Here is a 22,946-nt window from a genome sequence, read left to right as displayed (position 1 = left end):
CACTTTGTTCTCCATCCTGCTTGTTGACAAGCCCTGACCAGTCCCTCATACTTAAGCTTCCTCTCAAAGGCTTCTTCCAAGTGGTATTCCCAAGGTACAGTGAGCTCTAGCAGAACCACTTCTTTGGTGGACTCAGACATGAGCACAATATCTAGTCTCAAGGTGGTGGCCATGATGTGGTTTGGGAACTTCAGTTGCTGTTCGAGGTCCTCTAACAGCTTTGGAGCACAGCGGACATGCTGGTGACTCCATTTTGCCCCACATATGTAGGTTTGATGGGCTGGGAAGCACAATGTACACTGCCTGGATGAGAAACTTGAGCTGCTGCGGCTCAGCTCTCCACAGCTTGGTAAAAGTCACCTTACTCTCAATCACACTTTCCCATCTTGTCGATGCCCCCTGCTGCCTCATTCTGACCATCTTGCAATATCTCCCTTCCTTAACTGATGATCTCACCTCTTCCTGGACTGTGCCTTCCTTTCCCTTGTGTTGTCAGTGTGGGACATTGTAAAAGATCCCAGTCCAGCCCTGGGTTAGGGTTAGGGTTAGGTAGTCCGAGCCATCGTTTGAGATGGCTGCTGACATTCTTTTCGAATGTCTCAGTTGTTGAGATTGCTGGATATAGTCAGCAATATTATACTCAGTATAGCTGTACTGAGGTTAGGATTTCGGCAGCAGAATTCAGCTGTCCAATAAAACAATTTAACTATTCAGTGTTTAATTTTCTTTTTATTCAAATACTTTCTGCCATTCAGAAAATGCACTGGCACAAGTTTTAATGTTAAAAGAACACATTAATCCCTTTGAAACCTGAAAGTTGCTTGATTTTTTTTTTTTTAACTTTATTTTTATTTTTCAAACAACTCTCTTAACAAAACATACAGACAAAACACTAGACAAAATACAAAATACAAAAAACAAAAAGGAGGGGGGTATACACTACTTGGTCATGTACAGATGCGATTTTTCCCACTGTTTGTCGAACAACTCTGCCTTAGTCCTTATTCTGTATTTCTTCCTTAATGTCCAGCCAATGTTCCTTGCTAGGGGGGACAGCTTTCAGCCAGCTTCTTGTAATGGCTTTTTTGGCTGCCACAGTCAAGATTTTGAAGAGATAAAAATCATCTCCTCCTATTACCTCTTCTGATATCAGTCCAAGATATAGAGTCCGAGGGTCCCTGGGTAACCCATATCCCAAGACTTCCTCAGAGGTCTGGATGACCCTGTCCCAGAATGGTTGTATTTTCACACAAGACCAAAATATGTGCGAGTGATTGGCATTCGGATGGCCACATTGTCTCCAACAATATTGCCGTTTCCCTGATTGTTTTTGCTTAATTTGTGGTGTAATAAAAAACGTATCACATTTTTCCATCCGAATTCCCTCCATCTTTTAGAATTTGTAGAAGTGTGTTGGGATTTGCAAATAGAATGCCAATCACTCTCACAGTTCCATATTAAATTCCATTTCCCATTTTGCTTTTACAAATAATGTATTTCTTCCGTGCTGCTTTTGCAGACCTCTATACAGTTTAGAAACAATCTTTAAGGGTGTTTGTTTATATGCTCCTGTTAACACATCAATCACGTCACTTCCTTCCTCTGAAATTTCTTTCTTAATTTCCATTTCGTAGAAATGTCTTACAGATATCTAAACAAATCACAATTCTCCAAATAAAACTCCCTCTTAAACTCTTCAAAAGATTTGAAATGTTGATCCTTTATAAGTGTGCAAATAGCTGTCATTCCCTTATCTTTCCACCTTTTAACCCTATAAAGCCTGAACTATGAAAGAATTGGCAGAAAATTCAATTTTTTTGAAATTGCACCCTTTATTTAGTCCTATGACAAAATATATATAAAAAAAGAAAAATCAAAAAAATATGTTATTACACGACCTTTCTGGTGTATGATATATGATATGTACTTGAAGTGCCAATGGTATGGTTCAGGGTGAACAGGGGAAGTGTTCAAAGGTATACAACAGTATTTTGGTCAAGTATTGATTAAACTGAAAATGAAAAACGGAATTGAAAATGTGTATCATATATGATACAAATGGCTTTATAGGGTTAAACGTCTTATCATGTTTACCAGGTCTGAATTTAGAAGAATGTGAGGGCCAAGTCAAAAGTTTGCAGTCACCTGTTAGCTTGTATTTTTTAACCACATCATACCACATTTCTAATGTTTCTTTAATAATAGAATTTTCCTCTTTAGATTCTGTACAGTCCTTTTCACTCAGCCAAGCTTGAGGGGGAGCCTGACCCAGACCCATCTCAATGTCCTTCCATCTTGCTTGATAATTTGGAGAACACCAATAAACAATATATCTTAATTGTGCAGAATAATAATATTCTACAAGATTTGGCAATGCTAGTCCCCCTTTTTCTTTATCTAATTTGAGAGTCTTGAATCGTATCCTTGGTCTGGCTCCCGCCCATATAAACCTGGAGATGAGTTTTTCCCAAGATGAAAATTGTGATTCTGGTATTCTTACTGGAAGTGACAAAAATAAATACAGCACCCTCGGCAACAAATTCATTTTAACCACCTCAATTCTTGCACTGAAATCCAATATTAATGTAGACCATTTTGCCACATCCCTCTGTATTTTGTCATCTATTATTTTATAATTTGTTTCATAAATTGCCTAAATCCTTAGTGATTAATACTCCCAAATATTTTATAGATTCAGCTTTCCAATTTAAGGTAAACATCTTCCTAACTGCTTTGTTCGGCTCAAAGTTAAGACTCAGTACCTGAGTTTTGGCTAAATTCAGTTTATAGCCCGACATTGTTCCATATTCTTCCATAATTTTCACTAATTTGGGGAATGATGTATTTATATCTTGTAGGTAGGTAATTATGTCGTCCGCGAAGAGTCCTATCTTATGTTCCTCTCCTGCAATAACGATACCTTTCAGACCCTCATCCTCTCTAATGGCTTGGGCAAGCGGCTCTATGAAAATTGCAAAAAGGGCGGGGCTGACGCAACAGCCCTGGCGTGTGCCCCTAGATAGCTTGAAACTACCTGTCAGGTGCCCATTAATCTTTATTCTAGCTGTCGGGTCAGAATACAGTGCTTTGGCACACTCAATAAATTGGCCATTAAAGCCCATTCTCTCCAGTATTCTAAACAAGAAGATCCAACTAACCCTATCAAATGCCGTCTGGGCATCAAGACTAATCAAAGCAGCATTCAAATTATATTTATTGGCATGTTCTACAATATGAAGGGTACGTCTGATGTTATCCTGTGTTTGTCGTCCCTTAATGAATCCTATCTGGTCTTCATGTATCAGGTCAGGTAAAAAGTGTTCCAGTCTTTTTGTGATGATAGATGTAAATAATTTATAGTCTACATTCAAGATTGAAATTGGGCGATATGACTCACAATGTTCCTTGTTTCTTCCTTCTTTAGGGATAACTGATATTACAGCCTCCTTCCAAGGTGGAGGGGCTATACCTCTTTTAAGAGTCCAATTAAATGAATCTAATAGCACTTGAGCAAGTTCTACTCTAAATATCTTGTACCATTCATTTGGGAAGCCATCGCTCCCGGGACATTTGTTAGTTTTCAAATTACTTATGGCTTCATCCAATTCTTCTCTCATTATAGTGGAGGTCAAATAATCATTTTGCACCTTGCCAATTGAGGGAAGGTCCAATGACAACAAGAACTGCTTTTATTCTCTCTTCATTGACATTATCAGGCTGTGTGTATAAAGTTTTATAATAGTCTTTGAATATTCTATGAATGTCTTCTGGGTCATATTTTAATGTGTTCGTTAGAGGATCCTTTATCTTATATATTGAGTTCATAATTTGTTGTGTCTTGAGACGTCTTGCTAACAATTCTTGTTGCCCTGGGACCTGATTCATAATAAGTTTGCTTTGTGAACCTCAATTTCTTTTCAATTTCCTCATTCATGATATTCTTTATTTTTTCCCTCGTTTCTTTTATCTGGTTCATTAAAAAGCCTTGGTTGTCATCTTTTGATTGTTGAATCTCTAGTTTCTTCAGTTCTTCCTCCAGTTGATCATATCTTAACCTCCTCATTTTCTTCAGAAAGGCTGTTCTGGAAATTAGCTTCCCTCTCATTATTGCTTTAACCGTATCCCATAATATGGTTGGATCAACCTGATCACTTTTATTGTCAATTATAGATTCACCAATTTCTTTCTTAATCTCTTCTTCCACCGCCTTATTGTTTAGAATTCCAACATTCAGCCTCCATTGTGTATTTCTCTGCCTGTTGTGTAAATGAATAGTTAAATAAACAACACTATGGTCCGAAATGTCTGCCGTTCCTATTGAACACTCAATGACCCTGTGTCTATCAATTGTATTCATTAAGAAGTAGTCCAGTCTGGAATGTACTTGGTGTGCGGCTGAGTAGTATGTTAACTCACTATCCCGCGGATGGATATTCCTCCATACGTCAAACAGACCCAACTCACTGATCAGAGTTTGAAGAACTTTTGATTTTTTAGATTTTTGTCTACTCTTCCTTGTAGTATCTCGGTAACCTGTTATTGTGTTCCAGTCTCCAGCAGCGACAAGAATTCCCTCGCCTTCAGAAATGATTATATCAAACAATGATTTGAGAAAATTTCTATCGCTCTCTGGTGGAACATAGACATTAACAAATGTGACCAAAACATTGTCTATCTTGCCCGTAACAATAATATATCTTCCTTCATTATCTTGTTTTTCTTTAATCAAATCAAAAGTCAGTGAATTAGATATCATCGTCACCACCCCTGTCCTTCTACTATTTTTACATGAACTGAAAAAGGAATTAGAATACCCAAGCTTTTTAAACTTTTCATGCTCTTGATTTGACATATGTGTTTCCTGTAAAAACACAACTTGTACTTTATCTTTCCTCATTTTTGCTAGCACCCTTTTCCTCTTGGCTGGGTTACTTAAGCCATTAACATTCAAAGAAGCTATTTTCAAGTTATATGACCCTGTCATTTCAGTCCCAAACAATGTATGATCCAGTAGTGGTAAACCCCCAAACTAAAATAAAAACATAGACAACACGAAGAAATGAACAGGCCTCCAAAATAGGAGGAGGATCTCTAGCCTCCTCAGCCAAAACCCTGTTGGTGGGTTGAGGGAAAAACCTATCATAGAGAAAGGACCCTAAAAAAAGGATGTCCACGCCGTCTACACGAACTAACCTTACCATCCGAAAAACCCAACAAGAACATATGAAAATAAAGCTGTCTCAACCAGACGAGTATTGATAGATTAGACTGCACTAGGCCAAAGTGCAAAGTTATAACAGTCATTAAAATTATCGCCCAAAATATGCATATATATACACATACACACGCATACACCTACACGCACACATGTATATATATATATATATATATATATATATATACATACATACACACAAATGCATACATATACAGACATATAGAATAAAGTTGAGCAATCATAAATTTAAACTAGGCAGCATTCTATGGCGGCCAGCAACCAGCATCCACACACACAAACATATCATGGCCAAAGGTAAAATTGCCCTGCACAGCTCAGACCTACACATTGGTGCTGGTGGTGTCAGGAAAGAAGCCCATCGTAGAAGAAAGAAAGGGTTCCACCGCACACAATGTGGTAACTTTAATATTATTTATTTATTAAAAATCTGGCAACACGTTTCGCCGCATGGGCTTCATCAGGCCTTACAGCCAGTCTGAATAAGCTGGTATATATAGGCTGCTCCTGTAATCAATTGAATCAGCACCAGCTGGTAAGGGGTTGGGGTTAGCTCGTTAACATCACAACATACACATTGTCAGTTTAATTACATGGCTCAATCAGTACAAATATCAAGCATAACAATAAGATGTATAATATTTACAAAACCACTTGGTAAACCTTCCTACTACTAATCCCAACATAAGGGGAAGGAGGGTGGTGAAGAAGGGTAAGGTGTAAGGTATGGGAGGGGGTGTGGTCCTGCCTCTCCTTACTAGATCGCATCCTCTGTAAGCAAAAAGAACACATGAATATAATAGGTCACAAACTCTAAATCCAAATACATCACACTACATTCAGGATACATTACAATCAATCTAGATAACATAAATATGATACATAGTATAAAAAATACTCAACTCCGCCCCTATGTGAGGGAGGGAACAGGAGCAGACATGTGGAGGGAATATCCTGTCCTATCCCTACACCTAGTGCCTGTATGTAAGAGAGACAAATGTTAGGGCTCAAGCATATAGAAAAGCAACACATGCATAACCTAAGGTTCACAAGTGTTTGACCAACCCGCCGGGGAGCCCTATCATTTCCAGTAATGAGTCATTCCTCGAGCCCTTAAGCCAGTTTGTTGATTTCTACATAAGAGATATTGTCAAAACACTACCCTCTTATGTCGCAGACACTGGTGATGTCCTTAGACAATTAAAAGACATAACTTTACCGGAACAAACCTTTTTAGTGAGTTTTGATGTTGAAAGTTTATATACAAACATCCCCCACGAGGACGGGATTGAAGCTATGTATTATTATCTTAAACATGTTGAACATGCTCCAGTAGACTTTCTCATGAAACTCACAAAATTTATATTGGAATCAAATTATTTCATGTTTGACGGCAAATTTTATTTACAGACCCATGGTACTACCATGGGCTCTCCTTTTGCGCCCAATTATGCCAATCTTTACATGGGCCTATGGGAAGAAAAGCATATCTTCAACTCTAACAATCCATTTGGAGATGAGGTCATGTTTTTTAGGAGATATATTGATGACATTTTATGTCTGTTTACAGGTTCAGAAGAATCATTATTCCAGTCCAGGGATTATCTTAATGACACATATCCTTCCCTGAAATTTACTATGGAACACAATACAGACAAAATACATTTTTTAGACTTGCTCATCTCTGTTAATGAAGAGGGAACATTGGACACTACTATTTTCCGTAAGGAAACGGATAGGAATACTATATTGCATGCTGAGAGTCACCACCCCAAGTCTCTTAAAGAGAATATTCCTTATGGACAGTTTCTCAGATTAAAGAGGATTTGTAACAAAGAAACTGTCTTTGACTCTGAAGCCAAAGTTATGGGAGAGAGATTTATCCAGAGAGGCTACAGGAGAGAAACTATAGAGAAAGCATATAATCGAGCCAAAGAAAAGGACAGAGAGAGTCTGTTGACACCAAGACAATGTGAACAAAAAGAAAATTGTGTCACTTTTGTATCTGAATACAGCCATTTATCTAATGCAGTGATGGGTGTCATTAAAAAACATTGGAGCATGTTAAACAGCGACCCTAGTCTAAGAGCTCTGGCCCATTGCAACCCTAGATTTTACTTTAGGAGGGGCAGGAATATTAGAGATATAGTTGTCTCATCAATGTATATGGAACCCAAGCCTATTAGCAATAATTGGATAGCCCAAGAAGTGCATGGAAACTACAGATGTGGAAGATGTTCGTATTGCTCCCATACACATAACACCAAAGTGTTCAGTCACCCTCAGACGGGTGAAAAGTACAAAATCAAGGAGTTCATAAACTGTATGTCGACACATGTAGTATATATGCTAAAATGTCCATGTGGGAAGATATACATAGGACAAACAACGCGGAACCTGAAATTGAGAATAGCCGAACACAAAGCCGCTATTAGAAATGGCAATATGGATTATGCCATCGCAAGACACTATAGAGACAGGAACCATGGCTCGGCCTCTTCCCTTAAATTTATTGGAATAGAGAGGGTTCTTCCCAATCCAAGGGGAGGAAATATAGTTCAACAGCTTCTTAAGCAGGAAGCATACTGGATTTACACTTTGAACTCTATGGAGCCCCATGGTCTTAATGAGTCATCAGGTCTTAGCTCATATTTATGATTATGCATGTGTTGCTTTTCTATATGCTTGAGCCCTAACATTTGTCTCTCTTACATACAGGCACTAGGTGTAGGGATAGGACAGGATATTCCCTCCACATGTCTGCTCCTGTTCCCTCCCTCACATAGGGGCGGAGTTGAGTATTTTTATACTATGTATCATATTTATGTTATCTAGATTGATTGTAATGTATCCTGAATGTAGTGTGATGTATTTGGATTTAGAGTTTGTGACCTATTATATTCATGTGTTCTTTTTGCTTCCAGAGGATGTGATCTAGTAAGGAGAGGCAGGACCACACCCCCTCCCATACCTTACACCTTACCCTTCTTCACCACCCTCCTTCCCTTTATGTTGGGATTAGTAGTAGGAAGGTTTACCAAGTGGTTTTGTAAATATTATACATCTTATTGTTATGCTTGATATTTGTACTGATTGAGCCATGTAATTAAACTGACAATGTGTATGTTGTGATGTTAACGAGCTAACCCCAACCCCTTGCCAGCTGGTGCTGATTCAATTGATTACAGGAGCAGCCTGTATATACCAGCTTATTCAGACTGGCTGTAAGGCCTGATGAAGCCCATGCGGCGAAACGTGTTGCCAGATTTTTAATAAATAAATAATATTAAAGTTACCACATTGTGTGCGGTGGAACCCTTTCTTTCTTCTACGATATCATGGCCAAACTTTAGAAATTCAGTGTACTTATGTTTCATATTCATATTGTGAATGAATTCCGATGCCAGTCATAATATTTCCAAGTGGCCACACTTCAAATAATATATTATAACTGTCTTATTATTGTTCCATAACCAAGCTGCAAGTAAAGTATTGTAAATCTTACTATTTTTCCTTTGTTTGATCTCCCTTCTGCTGAGAGTCACTTTACTCAGGAGCGTGTCCACTCTGAAAGCCCTGGAGTTTAATCTTCGCCCTCTGGGCGACCTCCGTTTCCGCCACACGGCGGTGTTGGTGTGCTGCTTTCTGCCAAGATCCCAGCAGCTCAGTGAGTCGGGATCGTACGGCGTCCTCACTCTTGGTCTAGGGCGCGGAGGCCTCCTCCACCGTAATATCACATCTCCTCAGGTCCTGCCTCATCTCCTCTGCGCTGTCGTAGGATCGCACTCCTGATTCACAGTGGATTCGCATGCTTGTATAGGGAGTTTGGAAGCGAATGCCTTTTACTTTTAGGACCTTCTTCATCCCATTATATTCCTTTCTCTTCTTGACCACTTCAAGGGAGTAATCATGATCAAAATAAAGAATCTTGTTGCTCAGCTGAATCTTTTCTTTTGCAGTTTTCTTCCATGCCTCTCTCAGCACTAGCTCCTTGGTTGTGAATTCTTGGAAGTTGATGATGATGGGCCTCGGGTATTTGTCAGATGGGGGTCTCTGCAGTCCACAGCGGTGAGCGCGTTGTATCTTCAAGTCCAATTGTTCTGGTATCGGTAGCTTGCTTCGAAGCAGAGTCTCCACAAACTCCGGTACAGAGTCCTCTCCCTCCTCCCCCTCTGCCACCCCAAAAATGCGAATATTATTTCGCCTGGACCGGGACTCCAAATCGGTTAACTTGCACTGCATGGCTCTTTGCTTATCCAAGCATGTACACAGAACCTCGGTCACTTTGGTCGCCCATCTCTCAACTTTCTCCACCTGGGACTCAGCCTCCTCAACGCGGTCAGACAGGGTTTGCACTTCTGTTGCAATGCTGTCGAGTTTTCCGTTGATTTCTTGACCAAGGTGATTTATTTCTTGTCTCAGGCTGACGTTATCCCCTTTGAGCTTGGATTTCAGCTCGTTAATCGCCTTTATTATTTCCGCAGACTCCATGTTTGTTGCGGGGTGCCCATCACTGCTAGCTTGTGCTGATGTCGTAGTGTTACTTAGTTTTTTAGGCTTACTTTTGTTGTTTTTCTGGCCTCCGTTGTCTTTAAATAAGCTTCTTCTCCCATCCATTTATATTTTCCATGTGTTAATGCTGAATTATCGAGTCGTTTGCGGGAGAATTAAGATAAGTCTGGCAGAGCAGCTCTACCGCACGTCTGACTACTCCATTAGCCAAACCGGAAGCCCCAAAAGTTGCTTGATTTAAATTTAAAAAAGGGTGTATAAAGGGCCAAGGAGCAAATTAGCAAGAAATGACCTGAAAATGAGCCCTTAAAAGTGTAAAAAGTATTACCAAATTAGGACAAAAAATAGAAAAACTACCACAACAGGGCAGTGACATTACTGAATGACTGTAAAAACACACACACACACACACACACACACACAACAGTCAGTAATGTGTCTGTGAGCTGCTTTTGATCTTTCCACGAAAGGTGAGGGAGCACACACACACGTCAAAGTGTAGAAAAGACTGTAAACAAAACACTTTTTAACAAACCCTTTTAAAACGGCATCCCAATAAACAGCTAAAAGCCATAAAACATGATGATTGTGCTGCCATCGATAAGCACAAACTAGAGTGAATGGATTAGCATAAAAATTCAATTTAAGTCAGTGATTGTCAACGAGTTTGCTGATGTGCAAGTAGCCATGATTGGACAATATGAAAATAGAAATGACTGCCCAACCCTAATGTTGAGGCTCATTCAACAGCCAGTCAAAGCAAAATACATCAGTGGTTACTCAGGAAAACCAGGAAGGGAGTGTTCAGGAACCCAAATGGTAGTTCTATTTAATACTAATATAAAATATATACATCAATGGTTACTCGGGAAAACCAGGAAGGGAGTGTTCAGGAACCCAAATGGTAGTTCTATTTAATACTAATATAAAATATGAAATTTGAAGTTTATTTCAGCCAAAAATAGCAACAGGAATACAGTCCATACTAGCACATTAAGTGAAATTTGACTAATGATGATCAAATAAAATAAATATACATGCTCACTAAATAACAAATGAAAGGCCGAAACAGGAATAGGCGGAAGCCAAAGGCTTATTTTAGCTTATCCTTTAACCTATCAAACCAGACTAAATACACACAAAATGGCAAAGAAAAAAACAAGGAATAAACAGAGAAAAGGTACAAAGGCATTTACACAGAATTTGGGAAGGGACGAGTACAAGTACAGTATCAGTGAGCATGTTTACATGCACACCTTATTCCTGTATTAACCGGAATATTCACAATATTCCGGTTGCACACGTGTCATATAAACACGCACTGAACCCGATTAAGGTCATATTCCAGTTGGAGAGAATTACGAATAAGACCCCTGGCATATGCCTGTTCCAACCGGAATATTATAATACTATATTTGTTGCTATGGTTACCTGCACGCGGGGAAAATGGCATGGCGAACAGCAGCAAGAGCCAGGAGACTGCAGTCCGCCTTCAGCTAATGAAAGACTTAAATATCATGGAGGATATCGATGGGAGAAAACATAGAACTAGCAACAGAAGAAAAAGAAGACTTCTTCGTCTGTATTTGATAGATAGATAGATAGATAGATAGATAGATAGATTTTTATTGTCATTGCACAATCATATACGTATAATAATGCAACGAAATTAGGGCTCAGTCGTTTCGGTGCAGGGGAGAATAGAAAGCATCGTGCATCTTGCTAGTTGAATAGCCAAGTCCAGTGATAGATGGCTGCAGCCATGTCTCTGATAACAGAAAAAATGCAACAGTTGTTGGATGTGCAAGCACAGTTCGTCATCCTGTGTTCGCCATGGACCTGGCGCTGGAAAATGCTGGGAGGCGGCGGCCCAAAGGGCTGTCCTTTCAGCCGTGTCAACGCGCCGGCCCTGCAGCCTCGGCGTCCTCCGGAATGTCCTGGCAGCGACGAAAGTCCGGTGAAATTGGCATCCCGCAGTGCAATCCCAAGCTCAAAAGGTCCTGATAACTGTTGTTTCCTTTGCTTGTTTACGTTTCCTCCTGGACTTGTCACTGGGACGAACTATCCACGGAGACCCCGGTGTTCTAACGGCATCCTCTGGAGTGTCCTGGTAGCGATGAAAGTCCGGTGAAAAAGGTACCTCGCAGTACAATCCCAAGCTCAAAAGGTGCTGACGACTGTACGCGTACATTGCCCAACATAAGGTGGTGTTTTAAGCTAAAAACACAACCGTTCACACATACAAAAACATATAATACGGCACCGAGAGTGGAGAGCTGTAGCCGCTGCGTCTATGCGTGCCGCCATGGCAACCACCAGTATTTCCGGCAGACCAGACGCCTATACGCATACTGCTGCCCCCCGCGGCTGAGCGTCGCATTACGTAAGAGAGTGGAATACACCGAAACACGGGGGCATGCCAAGTAACATGTAAACAGAATATTCCAGTTGCCGCGGCGCAGTTACCTTAGCCGGAATATTGACCCGGACCAGAATATGGTGTGCATGTAAACGTACTCAGTAACGGTGCCGATACTACCCTCAAGCATTCACACTCGGTATCAGTTCAACTGCCCGATATTCCAGTTCAGTACCAGTTCAGTTATAATATGGTGCATTTTGACATAGTCGTTTTACCAGATGGATACCAAACGCTCTTCTAGGTCAGCAAAAGTGTGTCATTATGACCTAGGGCCCAATCTTGCGCCAGACTCCCTAAACCCGCTATTTGCGGATTTAGGATTTAGGAAGAGGCGTTCCCCCGTAAAAGTTGCTATCTTGTGCACCTCCCGCTATCCGCAAAACACCTGCGCTACCCACTATATTATGCATAGGCGTGTTTTGGGCGTTACGTCAGTTAAACCAATCAGTGTGCCAGGTGCCATTGCCTTTAAGGGCAGGATGCGCTATCCTAAATCCTAAATCCTAAACCCGCGATGGAGAGAGGGAGGTAGATTTTCTCAGGGCTTCTACTGAGGCTAAAGCAAGTTGGCTTTAAATACATATTATATATTATATTATAGGTGAGTTAATTCGGGAGGTGGAGCCACATGTGTCCAAGTGGACGTGTCACAAGGTTGTACTGATTGAGTAAAATCCCCGGGCCACACCACAGACACACAAGAGGCAGAGGTGGAACTATGTGTAAACTAATTTATTGACAAGGTAGATTGGGCAAATAAAATATTAAAAATAAAAATATAGCACAGCTGCTGGCTTATGATAAAACAATAAAACGTGCTGGCATAAGTGTCCAATTAAAACAGTCTTTCCTCTAAACAGTCTATATGAGTAATATACTCAGTCCATTCCGGCGGCGTCCCGGTATCAGTCCGACCGCGTGCATGGCGAGGCTCCGTCGGGGCGCGCATTGAAGCCACCTGGGCGCGCTCTCCTAACAGCCCAAACTTTAGGGATAGCGCTTTAGGGATAACTTTCCCTAAAGTGTGTGCGCAAGATAGCAACTTTAGGGATAGCGCATGAAACACGCCCATGGACATACCTCCAGGCGCAAATGACGGAATCGGCATAATGGATAGCGGGTAGCGGGTGGCGCAAGATGCCGTTTAGGGATAGCGGAAGTTCCTAAATCCGCAATTTGTGGGTAGCGGGTAGTGGCAGCGGATAGTGGGTGGCACAAGATAGGGCCCCTAGTCTCTACACCGCAAATGCGGACAGACTGCCAATCAGGCATGCAGCTGAATGGACAAAAGTTTACACAATATTCCACAGTCGATTTATTGTCTGTTTGTAATTGAAAGTTGCAGTTGTGTACTTGTATCGGTACACGGTATCAGTGAGTACTCAAAGAGTGAGTACTCGTACTCGTAGCTACACTCAGAAAAAATTTCATTGTCCCAACCCTACACAGAATATTTGAGCAGTAACTTTTAGTTTTAAGTTACATTTAAATTTCTGTAAGGAGCTACATAGTTTCAGGTCATCGCTAAGGATATTCCCCAGTTTAACTCCCAGAATAGAAACAAATCTGCTTTTAATATTCGTCCTAGCCTTAACTACATTATAAATACAAGATCCTCTTAAATTATAGTTGGATTTTCTCAGCGAAAATAATTTAAGGATACATTCCGGCATAGTTTTTAATCTTACAAGGAAGACAATTTCAACCATACGCTATATCTGAAGCGTGACTTGACAAATAGTGGATTTGTTGTTTCTTGATAACCAGCTTTATTTATTATTCTGATTGCTCTTTTCTGTAATTTAACAATAGGATCTAGATTTGTTTTGTAAACATTTCCTCAAGCCTCAACACAGTATGTCACGTGGGGCATAACGAGTACAATAGATGGAGAGCTTTCTCATTTAGAAGGTCCCCTAACTAATTTGCCGATTCTTGCATTAACTGCACTAATTTGCCACGGATAAATTCAATGTGTGGTTTCCAGGACAGTCTGTGATCTATAGTGACCCCCAGGAATTTAATGTTGTAAACTCTCTCAATTTCAGTTTCATTTAACTTAAGTTTGATTTCACAATCAGCCACCCCACTCCCAAAGACCAATAATTTTTTTGATTTGTTTTCATTTAAGGAGAGTTTATTCCTATTGAACCATTTTTTTTTTTAACACGGCCAATTATCTTTCCACTATAGATAGTAATTCATTCAAATCACCTCCTGAACAATACAAATTGGTATCGTCAGCAAATGTGACACATTTCAAAATATTTGATACTGGAAAAAATGTCATTTAAGTAGAGAATAAATAGCTTGGGCCCCAGCACAGAACCCTGTGGAACACCACAGGTCACTGGTCTGAGGTGCGACTCGGTGTTTTTAACTTTGACATACTGAAACCTTTTTACTAAGTAGCTTCTTATCCATTGTAGGGTTACACCTCTAATCCCATAACGTTCTAATTTCTCCAGAAGGAGAAAGTGGTCTATAGTGTCAAATGCTTTTCTTAAATCAATAAATACACCAACGCTGAACTGTTTATTATCTAAGGCTGTTGCTATATTCTCTACAAAATCTATTACTGCTAAGGAAGTGGAGCGCTGGGTTCTAAAACCATACTGATGATCACTTAATAATTTGTATTTTTCGATAAATCCATCCAATCTATTTACGAATATTTTTTCTAGTATTTTAGAGAATTGAGAGAGCAATGATATAGGTCTATAATTTGAAATAAGATGACTGTCACCACTTTTGTATATGGGTACTACCTTTGCTGTTTTCATTTTTTCTGGGAATACACCAGTTTCAAATGATTTGTTACATATATACATGAAAGGCACAAGAATACAGTCAATGACTTCCTTAATAATTGACATGTTAATGTTATTTCCATCTGCTGACTTTTTGTTCTTAAACTTCATGACCACCTCTAGGACATCACTTTCACAAACCTCACCAAGGAACATTGAGTTGCAATTTGCTGCAAAAGATGAATCAATGTCATCTTCAACAGAAGGGATAATTTCTTTGGCTAGGTTAGGGCCAACATTAACAAAAAAAAAAAAAAAAAAAAATCATTAAACTCATTGGCAATGTCTTCTGTGTTTTCAATGACTGAATTATCATTTCGAACAAAGTAATTAGGAAAATCATTTTTACTTTGTTTCTTCATCAGTTCACTGAGCACCCTCCATGTTGCCTTGATATCATTTTTATACTTCTGCAACAATTTCTACTTTTGCAACAATTTGTAGAACTAATAAAACAATATGTTTTCCTTATCAATAATGGACCTGTTATCAACTTACTGATAATTACTGATACGGTTGCAAGATTCCAGGAATTTTCAAAGTTGGAAACTTTCCATGGGAGTTAACAGGAATTTACAAGGCTAAACTGGAAAAACCTGCAAAATTGCAGGTTAGCCTATAAGGGGGAACTTAAATGTAGTAAAATTCAGGAAAAAAGCATCTTGCTGCATAATCTTGGTTAAAACAACCAGATTTAATGCAAATTCAGTTGAATTTCTCCCCTGCACTGTGCATTTCTCCATCCCATGCACAGATCATTTCTAGAATCCTGTACACTGCAGCAGGACAACTGAAGACATGTGACTTGGCCTACATTTCAGCCCATGGACTACATACAATCAAGTAAGTTTTGATGATATGAGTGGGATAAATATATTTGACCTATGGTATTAAAGTTTAACTAGAAAAAATAAGTCAAAATGTGTTTATACAGTAACTAGTGGCTATCAGCCATGGTGCCAGCTAGCTCAACTGTGATGCTGTTTCTTCTGCCCTCTGCTAGCCAGTTTTCATACAAATACAGTTATCATACAAGGGGTATTTCATTTATTCAACATTAATATTTTTTGTTGTTTAATGCAAGAATCGATTAAAGTTCCACTCAAAATAACTAAAAGTCAGAAATGTCATTGGGTCATTCCCTGTCATTTCGCCAAATTTTCAGGACATCCCACGCACTTGGGTCTCAAAAAATTCTGAAAAATTCAGCTGTTGTTCCTTATTTATCCAACAGGCACACTGTAAAATTTTAGTTTGCTCGGATGGATACTTTTTGAGATATGGCCAATTTAGTGAGGGGAGTACATGTTGATTTTGGTGCGATTTCTGCATGTCCTTATTTTTCCTCCATTTTCAGGTGTCAATATCTCAGGAACTACACCACATAGGAAACTGAAATTTGGTACGATAATACACCTCTACCTGCTCTCTCAGAATATACAAAAACATCTGTCATACATCATAACTGGTAGGCATGCCAGCTTCTCAAAAATGGAGAAAAAAATTACGCAGGTTTTGTGGTCGACCATGTTTGGGCCTTCAGAAAACAACTTTGTATTTGCCCCAGCTTCTTGATTTTTTCAGAGCTTTGAGATACATACATGGACTGTTCAAAGCATTAATGGATAGTCAGATATATGCATCGGTTTCTGGATGGCAGCTTCTCCAAATCCCCAAAAAAGTTTTCATGTCAGATTTTCATTGGCCCATAACCACATGTGGGAATGTCTTATGTCACGTTCTTGGCTCAGGGAAAATGACAAAGGTGGAGAGATCACACATGGAATCGTTCATTAGAAATTAATTTATTAATGAAACTCAAGAAAAGATAATGGTTGTAGTGTGTGGCTGCGTTTATCAAAGTAAATACGGTGTGTGTGTGTGTGTGTGTGTGTGTGTGTGTGTGTGTGTGTGTGTATAAGAACATAAAGAAACCCCAAAGCAACCAACTAACCAAAAGCAAAAGTTCTCCCACTGCCCATTGGCTCAAAAGGCCAAATGACTAGGGCATGATGACAGAGGTCTGTCCAGCATGGAGAGCAGAGAGAGACTGACTGACCTGGCTGAGCATTTATGCATGCTGCCACACCCAGCCAGGTGCCAGTCATCCCCCTAATGAGCTCCTCCAACTCTGGCAGAAAGGGCCAGGAAGGACCAGGAGGCAGCATGACCTCTAGAGGCCATCACAGGAAAGACCAGGAGGCAGCATGACCTCGAGGCCATCACACTTAAAAAATCTGTTCTCTGTTTTAATTTAAAGTTCAAAGCTGGCTCTTTCTTGGGATATAAAACATTTTTCTTTATGCAAGTTCTTCATTTTTTTTTTTTTTATCCCAAACATGGGGCTATTTCACCACTCGCGAATATAGAAATTCCTCAATATTAAACCATTGTTGCCTGCGTTTGTGTCTTGTATTCATTTATTGTTTATTTGTTCATTATTAACCTAAAATACAATGACCATTGCACCAGAAATGCATTTATTTGTCAAAACATCAACATTTTGACTCTTTAACTTCATTTCCACCATTACTTGAATGTCTGACAGAATACAGTACATCATCGGGCTATAAATTAAACTTCACTAAAAGTGAGGTACTGCCATTTAATGTACATAATGACCGAATCAGACAAATCACCCTTAAAGTGGTCTTCCAATGGATTTAAATATCTGGGAGTCTGGGTTGGGAAATCATTTGATAAAATACACACAGAAAACTATTTTAAACTACTGGATCAAACCAAGCTAGACTTTAAAAGATGGATGGACCTACCTGTGTCTTTAATTGGAAGAATAAACACAATAAAAATGAATACATTACCCAAATTCATATATTTTTTCCATTGCATTCCTTTTAAAATTCCTGTAAAATTTTTCAAAGAATTAAATAAGGCAATGACATCCTTTTTGTGGCATAAGAAACCTCCAAGAATTAAACTTACTATGCTACAGAGATCGCATGCAAAAGGAGGTTTAAGCCTTCCTGATTTCCGTAAATATTATCTTGCATCGCAGTTTAGACATATATGGATTTGGTTACATTCAGAAGACAATGAAAGCAGATGGATATCAACAGAAAAACAAGAGTTGCAAACAACTCCACTGCATATACTTCCTTTCTTGGGTAATAAAAATAGATTAAGGACAATTACTAAGAATCCAATAATACAAAACACTTTGATTTCATGGCAGGAGTCCCACTCCATACTTGATTATAAAGGGCCATTTTTTAAAAACACTCCATTGTGGAACAACCCAGATATTCTGAATCCCATTGCAGACAGCACACTTAAAAGCTGGGTGGATAAAGATATTAAAAAAGTTGGGGACCTATACACAGAAGATATATTCTCTAGTTTCCAGCAGTTGTCCTGTAAATACAACCTACCTCAACACAACCTGTTTAAGTACTTGCAAATCAGACACTGGGTCAAAGCAAACTCACCTAATAAATTTCCTGGCATGCCGGAGGAGACGTCTCTGGAGAAACAGTTGCTCAACGCTTCGCGTACAACGACCAGAGGTCTAACATCAGCTATTTACAATATTCTTAATAATAATCTTCCTGAATATGAAAGATCTACTATTAAGCATAAATGGGAGGTGGATCTAAATTGTTCATACGATGATGCAGACTGGCACATACTATTGGAGCAAGCTCAAACATCTTTAATCTCCACTAAACACAGATTAATCCAATTCAAGATCTTACACAGAACATATTACACACCTGTGAAATTCCACAAATTTAACAAAAATATTTCACCTGTGTGCCAGAAATGTAAAATTACAAGCGCAGACCTTTTACATATGTTCTGGCACTGCTCAAAGATTACAGAGTTTTGGAAATATATTATTAAAACTACTTCAGTCATTACAGGAAATAATTTTCCAGAAGATCCTAAAGTGTGGATCTTAGGAGATTTGAATCCATTAAAAACAAATAATTACATTAAGCACTTTATTTTACTTGCTAGTACAGCTGGCAAAAAAACTCTACAAATTAGAGAAGAACCCTCAGGTAGAACCGGACTCAGGGCTAATTTGTAGAGTGTGGGGTCTTTATCTGCTCTACCTATAAAGCGTCATGAGATAACGTTGTTGTGATTTCATGCTAAAAAAAAAAACAAAACAAAGAAACCCAACAGATTCCCTCCTGAGCATGCTCTTGGCGACAGTGGCAAGGTAAAACTCCCCTTTAACGGGAAGAACCCTCAAGTAAACCCAGACTCAGGGTGGGCGGTCATCTACCTCTACCGGTTGGGTGGAAAGGGGAGAAGGAGAGACAAAGAGACAGAGACAGGGAAACAAGGACAAACTGGGACAAATGACAACAACAGAACACCAAAGCATCCTGGGGCTTTACTGTGCAGTAACGTGCCCATTCTGTGCCCATACTTCATTTTACAAACTTTACAAATAGAGACCATTTTGGTGTGATTATCTTCAAAATTGAAAAAATGAAGAATGGGCACAGAATGGGCACTTTACTGCACAGTAAAGTGCCCAAAGTACCCATAATCACACCAAAATGGTTTCAATTTGTGAAGTAGTCAATTTTATGCATATTTTATGTATGGTGAAATTCAGAATAGGTACTTTACTGCGGAAATTTAAAAGCAAAAACCCGAACTCTTAAGAGATTTGGTAAAAAGTTCATGAAAATGTTGATGTTTTGACAAATTAATGCATTTCTGGTGCAATGGTCATTGTATTTTAGGTTAATAATGACCAAATAACAAACAATAAATGAATATAAGACACAAACGCAAGCTACAATGGTCTAATATTGAGGAATTTCAATATTCGCAAGTGGTGAAATAGCCTCATGTTTGGGATAACAAAAAAAAAAAAAAAAAAATGAAGAACTTGCATAAAGAAAAAATGTTTTATATCCCAAGAAAGAGTTAGCTTTGAACTTTAAATTAAAACAGAGATCAGATTTTTTAAGACATTCCCACATGCAGTTATGGGCCAATGAAAATCTGACATGAGAAGTTTTTTTTGGATTTGGAGAAGCTGCCATCCAGAAACCGATGCATATATCTGACTAACCATTAATGCTTTGAACAGTCCATGTATATATCTCAAAACTCTGAAAAAATCAAGAAGCTGGGGCATATACAAAGTTGTTTTCTGAAGGCCCAAACATGGTCGACCACAAAACCTGCGTAATTTTTTTCTCCATTTTTGAGTGGCTGGCATGCCTACCAGTTATGATGTATGACAGATGTTTTTGTATATTCTGAGAGAGCAGATGGAGGTGTATTATCGTACCAAATTTCAGTTTCCTATGTGGTGTAGTTCCTGAGATACTGAAACCTGAAAATGGAGGAAAAATAAGGACGTGCCAAAATCGCACCAAAATCAACATGTACTCCCCTCACTAAATTGGCCATATCTCAAAAAGTATCCATCCGAGTAAACTAAAATTTTACAGTGTGCCTATTGGATAAGTAAGGAACAACAGGTGAATTTTTCAGAATTTTTTGAGACCCAAATGCGTGGGCTATTTGGTGAATTGACATGGAATGACCCCATTTTTAAAATTTGTAATAGTTTGCAATCATACCTGCTTAAGAGAAAACAATTTCCCAGCTTAACTTCCAATGGAAATTTTCTACCCCTTTGCAACCCTGATTACTGGTAAGTGGCTCTAGTCCTAAAGTCCTTACTGTAGCAGCCTAGGCACTTTGCTGCATGTCCCATCGCATTTCTGTTCCGTCTTTCCTGTCTCTCTCTGCTGACACTATCAAATTTTAAAAAATCCCAAAAGGGATGCTGGCCATGCAGAATTCAAAGAGGCTGGTCAAATGGCAGCCAGCCAATGAAAGGCATAAAGCTATACATTAAAGCAGTAAGCCACTGTGAGGGCGGCTGTTTTGAAGTCCAACACTAGCATTAAAAACATGACTGTAGACAATAAGGTACATGTGATATCACACCCAAGAAAAACTGACACATAAATAAGTCTCCATAAAAAAATGCATGATTATGAGTTATAAGAGGTCTAAAGTAAAATGTAAAAGGCTGCCTTTCTTTTTCTAAAAGTGATTAATCAGCAATTTCAGAGGAGATGGAAGTAAGTGAAAGACATGTGAATAAGAAAACCATGCAGACTGTATTTTCTAATGTGTTCTGTTGACCGTTCAGAAACAGCAGCGATAATATGTCAATAAATATAGTGGTAGGCCTATATAGTATAAAATGTTAAGAACATGTTTGTGTTGAGGGTGAAAATGTTATGGCCTCAATGTTACATTCAGTGTGTATGGATAAGATCCAGATTTTGCATAATGTTGCTCAATAGTGCAACTTGAGTTGATATTGTTCCCCACAGCAAGCTGGCACACTGCATCTGGAGTGTGTGGAGTTTGATTGAGATGGGAGTGTTCCCTAAATGCAACACTGTTGCAGCTCTTCCAGGTGTGACCAGAAAACCAAAGCGTTTCAAGTCCACCAACGCATTGTAAAAAGCACAAATGTGAGTCTTGGCAAAAGTTAGGGTAGTAAAGACTACACTATTTAGATGTACATTATTTTTAATCTTTAATTTCTGTGCTCATTATCTTCACTGATTTAATTGCTGAAACTAGCTTTGTCCAGGAGATTATCGAGTAACTAATCCTTAGACCCACCACTTCCCACAGGCTGTCAGTTTAACTTGTGGTGGCTGTTGTGGGTGGGGTTGTGATTTCACTTCAACAAGATTAATTACTTGTACTTGTAATACTACTGGTTAACAACATTCTACTCTGCACAGTGCACATTATCTCTCTGAGTGTTGAGCACTTTTACACACCTCAAATTAAAAGTGTAAAAGCATCACAGTCATGCAAATTTGGAGCAAACAGCAAATTGACAATTTCATTTATTTATTTATTGGTCTGTGTATCACCAAATGACAGATAATGGCATGATGTACACAAGGCACAATGTTACAGATCGATTTAGATCAGCTTCTATAGATTGACCAACGTTTTATTTTGTGGCAGTAGCTTTTTGGTGCTACACCACAGATGACACAGTGTATTGGAGGACACTTTCACACTGGTAGGCCACTTTTGTGGGCTTCTTGTGATATAACTGATAAAGCATGTTCTCACACTGCAAAAACTCCAAATCTTACCAAGATTATTTGTCTTATTTCAAGTCAAAAATGTCTTATTCCTAGTCAAAATATCTCATTACACTTAAAATAAGACATGATCACCTCAGAAGTAACTTGTTTTTAGACAATTGTCTCTTGTTTCAAGTGAACATTTGCTTGAAACAAGTGAAAATTTGCTTGTTTCATTGGCAAAATTTGGTTCTTGTTTCTAGCTAATTTTCACTTATTTCAAGTGAATTTTCACTTTTTCCACTGGCAAATTTTGCCAATGAAACAAGCAAATTTTCACTTATTTCAAGCAAATTTTCACTTGAAACAAGTGAAAATGGTCTAAAAACAATTTACTTCTGAGGTGATCATGTCTTATTTTAAGTGTGATGAGATATTTTGACTAGAAATAAGACATTTTTGACTTGAAATAAGACAAATAATCTTGGTAAGATTTTGCGTTTTTGCAGTGCAGGCTCTGTCCTCTACTGGACTCTGTGGGAAGTATTCTCCAATCATACACATGGACTAGCACACTGAAATTTACATGACCTGATACCACTGCGTTAAAAAAAAAAAAAAAAAAAATGCTGTATGCTTCTAACCCTGTATGGATGATTGCATACTGTATACCTTACCTTTTTACTGGTGGGACTGTTCAGCCAAATTGCTGACATTATTTGTTAGTAGTCTGCGGACCACTTACTGTTTTACTCGTTATTTTTATTAATTAATTAATTAACTATTTTACAATGGTGAAATGTGAGGCTATGTAACCTATTTTAACCAATCAAGTCTTGTGCTTCTGGTGTGTCAAATCTGTAGGCTGTTGACTTGCAAACTGACTTGCAGGTCAGCATTTCAGA

At 38.9% G+C, this 22,946-nt stretch overlaps 1 protein-coding gene across 4 annotated transcripts in view; it reads right to left on the bottom strand.

Moving 5' to 3' along the window:
• Positions 1-22,946, bottom strand: part of enc2 (ectodermal-neural cortex 2) — a 225,307-nt gene that overhangs the window by 110,441 nt on the left and 91,920 nt on the right. The gene's annotated exons all lie outside the window — the stretch shown is intronic.

Source organism: Myripristis murdjan, chromosome 6 (assembly GCF_902150065.1).
Source record: "Myripristis murdjan chromosome 6, fMyrMur1.1, whole genome shotgun sequence".
Classification (NCBI taxonomy): Eukaryota; Metazoa; Chordata; class Actinopteri; order Holocentriformes; family Holocentridae; genus Myripristis; species Myripristis murdjan.
Note: the sequence above shows the minus strand (reverse complement) of the source record. Positions and strands in the feature narration are given on the sequence as shown.